This window comes from Halyomorpha halys, unplaced genomic scaffold, assembly GCF_000696795.3.
Source record: "Halyomorpha halys isolate HHAL.00 unplaced genomic scaffold, Hhal_1.1 Scaffold237.1, whole genome shotgun sequence".
Classification (NCBI taxonomy): Eukaryota; Metazoa; Arthropoda; class Insecta; order Hemiptera; family Pentatomidae; genus Halyomorpha; species Halyomorpha halys.
The window spans coordinates 113626-120440 of record NW_027112495.1 but is presented as its reverse complement, the minus strand read 5'-3'; the positions used below and the strand labels follow the sequence as shown (position 1 = coordinate 120440).

Genomic DNA, 6815 nt, shown 5'->3' with positions numbered 1-6815 from the left:
TATATATATAAAAACTAAATTGCTTCTTTTAAATGGTACTAGCTAATGTCTCAGGATCACTTAGCATTTTAATTTTACTTACTTTTAATAATTGTTTTTATTATGGATTTTTTAAGATAAAATATTACTAAAAGATAGATATAGTAATAAATTTACACTCTTTGATCCACCAGGATTAGTGGTTATATTATATTTTAATAAATATATATTTTTTATTATTACTTAATTAGTTATAAGGGGAAAAAGTATTGCAACATAAATTTTGATCAATTATGCAACTATCCATCAAATAATTTTAAGAAATTCAAAGAACTACCAATAGTACCCACATAAAATTTAAGTTTTATAATCCATGAACATCTTATTTACTTATATTTTAGAGATGATTTAAAATTTAAAAAAAACAATCAAGCTGGTTCAGAGGAGGGATTTACACCTTTCCATTCCATGTAATGTGAGAGATTTCCCTGAAGGTGGTCAATTATACAAGTAGAAAAAGTTAGACAATGATTAATTTTCAGGACCTATTGTACAAATTCCAGACCTTCCGGCTCCATCACTATCTCTTTTACACCTATTCTAAACATTTATGTTTGGAACCTAATTTCATATTTGAATTGGGAGAAATGCTTTTTGATTTGAATCACTATATTTTCAAATAAATTGTTTTGTTAGCATTGGCTTTTTCAAGGAATATGAATTACTGCTTGTTTGGGAAAGGAACAAAGGAGAAATAAAAACAGTAAATTAAATACAATCTTATATTAATAGTAAACTATAAAAAACCTACAACATAGAAGACAATTTTTAAAATGTTTACTTTTTCTAAAAAATTGAATCAGGAACATGCTCAGAACATAAACCTTGAGTGTTGTTACTCCTAATGTAAACTTCCAGGGCATATAGAAAACAAGCGTGCATGTAAGCAGATGGCCTAATCAACAGGCTCGGAAAAATCATGAATTCATATCGTACATTAAACTAAAAAAAAAAAAAAAATAGAAAAGGAAAACATGTGTGAGTACAAGTGTATTTCTTTGAATGCATCAGAGCAAACTTAGTGGAATAATTTGATATGAAGATACCTATTCTAAAATATTACACACATATTTTGAAAGATGTAACATTAGTGTTCATATGTAACAGGAAATGGAATTAAAAGCAACAAGAGATTCTATTTAGATTTATTTAGCAGAGATATTGGACATTATATATTATGAATTTATTTTCAATTACAAAATTTAATTATAATAAAGACTTATAATTTATGCTTGCCAGTATTCAATGTAGAATCACATATTCAATATAGAACAAACCTTTTTCTATTTGTTTAAATTTGCAAATAAGTAACACAAAAAATATTTATTTGTAAGCCCAATATTGACTTGAAACCTTTGGCTAATAGAAAAATTACATTTTACAACTTTAAATTACAGCAAATTGAAAATCATAATAAAGATCATATAACTTAAGGTATGAACAAGCAAAAATGAATTCATAAAAATAAAATTCATCGAATAATGAAGAACTAAAATAATTTAAGACAAGGTTTTAAATATAATTTTATAGGTAAGATTTAAAGTTTTAAGGCCACAAGGACTTTTTTTTTTTAGTTAAAAGAGATATGCCAGCCTATCAATTTACTTACCAATAAAAAAAAAGAAATTTAAATAAGAATATCTCAAATACAATGTTATTGCTTATAATTATATTTATAATTAATGAATCTATTCAATAATTAAAATTTTAAACATGATTATATTTAATCTAAGATTATTTTTCATAAGATATAATAAACATGACTGCAGAAGAGGGAACTATAATAGCATCTTTAATTCATCCAAGAAAAAGAACTATAAAACATTAATGAATCTACAGTTATATTCCAGGGCTGCTATTCTATTTTAACTAACAATGGAGTTGAAAGATTAATTTGCTGTTTCTTCGACATAAATTTTCCTATGAAGAATATAGAAACTTAAAAGAATAAAGTAATTCTAAAATTTAAGGAACTCATTTTATTCTAAAAAAATTTAATTAATCTTTTCAGGCCTTCCAGTAAATATATATACATATTCTTACATAATCAAGAATATGTACATAAACAGGGGGAAAAAAAAGATGGAAACAGACTTGCATTACCTCTCACATCACTGAGCACAAACACACAAAATAAGCAGATCTCAGTAAAAATAAAATAATCCCCATGAAAATGAATATTAACATTCAGTATAAAAAGAAGTTGATTACTTAAACTTAACCATTAAAATTTAAAGACAAACATTCAAAGAATATTTTAATGTAAAACATAAAATAAATACATGCAACATAAATATTAACAATTACAATATATGCTTTCTTTGGTATACAGCATGAATAGGAACGTTAGAATACAAACATTATACTATTTCAAATAATTAACACCCTAACCCTATACAACAATCATTAAGTTCTTTGAACTCATTAATCCCATTTAAGACAAAAAAAAAATAAATAACCCTTCTTCACTGTTAGAACCCTAATTAATATTTATAAATTAGTTGAAGAGACTAAGAGGCACCATCACTGGGTATCACATCATTCTTTCAAGGCACTTAGTGAATAGTTATACTTCATACAGGAAAGACAATTTTATGATGAATAAAAGCTGAAAAAAAATAAAATAATTAAAATTCAGGTTACATAACCCTCAGATATTACATTTTCTTTAGTAAAATTGGGGCAAAACGAATTTCTTAAATTAGAAATAAATATAATTAAATTAAAATAGTATTCAATAATTTCATCACACATCAACAAATGAGAAATAGCATATGTGAAAAAAACATCTTTTAATTTTATTGAATACTCCAATAAAGTTACTAAAAAAAATTACTCTATGTTTCCGAATATAGGATGAGTTTTTTTTTCTGAAGTTTCTCTTTGAAATGACGGTTTGAACTATATTTGAGGTTTACTTATATTCAGATAAAGATAAATCGATCTAGGAAAATTTGAGTTTGACCAAACCCGGGATTTCATATACTATTTTTTTTCTACTTTCATGATGGGTTGAGACTTTCTACGGTTTATATATACTTATTATATAACATTTTGGAAAGAAAATGCAATAAACCTTTTTTATCAAAATGGGGTCAGGGATGATACATATCTTCAAAGTAAATTGTTAGTTTAAACTGAGAGTTGAGAATGAAAATTAAGGCTACATAGAATCATAACAGGAGAATAACAGAGGTAAATGGTAATGAGAATTAAGATTTGAACTATGTAAGTTTAATTAGAAACAAAAATAGAAAAGTGGAATTTACCAATAAGACATGTTTAAATAATTTTAATCAGAAAAAGGGAACAAATTAGTTAATTTTAGTGCTTTATATTACTATTGATTTAAGCCACCGTTTGAAAAATAATTAAAATAAAAAACATTTTCTCATAGAAATGGAAAGATTAATACATCTCAGTCAACTACTAATCCATTTCCTTCCAAAGTTGGAAAACTCAATTCTACAAATTCAATTTAAGTACCTATATTCTAATTTCAAAGGTACGTCATACAATTTTAAAGAAATTATGATATTTATCTGTTTACTACCTAATTTAAGCATGTTTGTTTCTTTACAAGATAAATATATTAAATTTATATCTTATTAGTAGTTTAATTATTCCTCTCCTATGCTTTTCCCTGCAAATTATTTCAAAATAGGAGGATTGACTTATATTCAAGTAACTATGGTGTTTTAATAAAATTAAGTTATGAGGTAAAGATATCAGACAAATTCATTAAGAAGGACCTACTTGTTCATAAATTAGTCAGAATTCCATAAATATAAAAGGTGTCATCATTACATTATTCAGTTATTAACTTTCTTTGGTATACACTTCTTGGTTGTATAGTGGAAACTTGGTATAATGAACTTTTTGAAATCCTCTTGAACTAAACATATCATTCTATGGAAAATTAACCTCTACATAACAAATATAGTATATAAACAAACTTCCGTATAAAAAATTTAAAATCCTCTCAGGAAAAATATTTTACCTTTGTACAACAAATTTTAGCAATAGTACCTCTATATAGCGAAAAGGACCTCTATATTATAAATTACCTACAGTCTGTCACAGTATACTGGATGCTGGTGTTTTGACAATATTGAGTGTGAGCCCTTTACAGCACTCCTCCCACTCCTCAATCATTTTTACAGTTTATATTACTTTAAATTAGCACTGTATGTTTGTTTTACTTATCATTGAATTGTATTGTACATGCCATTTGACAGATGGCTAATAAATGGAAAATATATTCAATAAGTGTCGAGGTTAAACACAAAATTATGAAAAGTGTTAAAGACAACTCAACAAAAAAAAAAATTGATATCATACAGGGATTCAGTATTCCAACAAGCACTCACTAACTGTCGGGTGCTACAGTCCTTGCAGGGCCTGGGCCTCTGCCACCATTCTTCCCCATGCTTCACAGTCTACAGCGAGACTCCTCCAATTTCTGATTCCTATCTCTCTCAAATCATCCAACCACCAACGCCTGGGTCTGCCCCTTTTCCATTTTCCTCTTGGTGCACCATTTAGCATCCTTTTAGGCAGGCTACAGGGCTCCATCCTTTCTACATGTCCTAACCATCGCAGCCTGCTCTTCTTAATAGCACAGAGGGTATCAGGCTCTCCATACAATTCTATTAGTTATAAATTCTCCACCTGTGCTCTTCTTTAACGGCTCCAAAGATCTTTCTCAGGACTCTTATCTCTCAAACCAGTAGAGCTCTTGTGTTTTCCTTGGTTAGGAGTCCACATCTCACTGCCATACCATACTATTGGCCTAATTATTGTTTTATACAACATAAGCTTTGCTTTCCTAGAAAGACTATTGTATTGGAGAGTTTTTTGCAGGGCATAGAAACATCTGGTTCCTGCTACCATTCTGCCCTTAATTTCGACTTCTAAATTTTTATTCCCCATCACAACTCCTCTCAGGTACTTGAAAGTACTGCAGCTCTGAAAAGTGTTTTCCCCCACATCCACAATATCTCTTCTTCCCGGTCTGTCTAGAGGTTTTCATATATTTGGTCTTTCCACTGTTTATATTAAGCCCTAAATCTTGTGCTGCTCTCTTGAATTCTTCTACAGCACCTGCTAGTGTTGTTTTGGTTCTCCCTGTGATGACTACATCATCCGCATAAGCCATGTGTTGTGTGAGCCTATTGTAAATGGTGCCACCCAGGTTTGTCCTTATTTTTCTAATGTCAACTTCTGGGGTGAGGTTGAACATTACTGGTGATAATGGGTCTCCTTGCCTTAAAAGCCACTCCAACAAGCACATTAGCTAAAATATTAGAATTTTGAAGGAAGTGTGCTATTATTGAAAAATAAAAGATAAAATTTTGCGAATTTCAGAATTTGGAAGTGGCTATAAAAGTGCTGGGATAAAAAATGACCAATCCTTCAGGAACAAGCATAACAGTTCGCTCAAGATATGTAAACACAATTAGGATATGTTTATTATTTCTCATACCACACATATTTGTGACATATATATAATTTTAGGTTAAATTCAATAGAATTAGTTGGACAGATATAGTGTATATAAATAATGTATGAACTTCTATATAATGAATTTTTTGTAAACTCACTTATGATCCATTAAATCGAGGTTCCACTGTATTTACTAATACTTACTTTGATATTTGGTTAGTATTTTTGAAAAATTATTTATTACTATTTTATACCATTTGTTTCTATATAAGCATGACAGCTTTTGAGATTGTTTATATATATATGGGCATAGGCAGAGGGGTGCAAGGGGAGCCTAGATTTTTAGGAGCCAAGAAACAAAAAAAAAAGTAAATAGTGAACTTATTTGATAGATGATTGCTTTCTGGGAACATGCTATAATTAGGAAGATAACTTCCGTTTTGAGCCATGATATTCAATTCTAAGAATGGGTATTTCAAGTACTAAAAACATAAGTAGTGAATGTTTTGCAAGGAAAACAATTTAATTTTCTTCAATGTTCCAATCACATTGAAACTGTATTGACAACTGTGAAAAAATCTGCTGACTCTGTAATGTAAGATATTTATGAAACTGTAAAAAAAAAATCTCAGAGGAGTTTGATGTAGATCTTCAGACTTAGAGAGGTCGGACGTCGGCACCATCACTCAAATCTCTCAGCTGACTCTGATAACGGAAGCGGATCCCTCCTATCTGAACATCAAAAGAACCCTTATGATTGCAGTAAGTTTACCATGCATGACCTAATGATTAACGGTGAAGAGATCTTTCAGCATCCTACCGCTGGCCGAAATGTGGACACAGTCCACAATGGAAGAGGATAGGTTGAATAGATTGTGTATGCTCAGCCTCCACCGATTTAATTAAATCAAAGAAGGCAACCATCGTAGAAGAGGTGGTTAATATTTTTGCCAGTAATCCCAGAAGGCTGATGCTTTCATAGCAAACCTCTTCATGACCTCTTATATTTTTGTATTTATTGTATGTATTGATGTACGATAATTAAGTTTATTATTTAATTTTTAATAATTTATTGTGATTATAGGTAATGCAAATTTAAAAAGTAATTTTATATGTAATGAAATATTATGAAGTAGAAATGGTGGGGGATATGTTTTGGAATGCAGAATTACAAATCACGATTTTATACCACATTGCAAATTGGACTATATATAAGTTAAGTATCGGCGAAGGCCAAATGTCAAAAAAGAGAAGAAGTAATAAGATGTAACACTTGTGAACTGCTGTAACATACTAACTTTATTGGGTTCGGTACATCTCTTTATATACAT

At 29.4% G+C, this 6815-nt stretch overlaps 1 protein-coding gene across 6 annotated transcripts in view; it reads right to left on the bottom strand.

Moving 5' to 3' along the window:
* The window catches only part of LOC106679968 (KICSTOR complex protein SZT2), a 240391-nt gene that overhangs the window by 214911 nt on the left and 18665 nt on the right, over positions 1-6815 (bottom strand). The window contains exon 2 of one of the 6 annotated variants that reach the window (XM_067050331.1): positions 821-981. The exons of the other annotated variants lie outside the window; for them this stretch is intronic. The gene's annotated coding sequence lies outside the window, so the exon portion shown is untranslated. The remainder of the gene's footprint in view (positions 1-820; positions 982-6815) is intronic. 6 annotated transcript variants of the gene reach the window in all.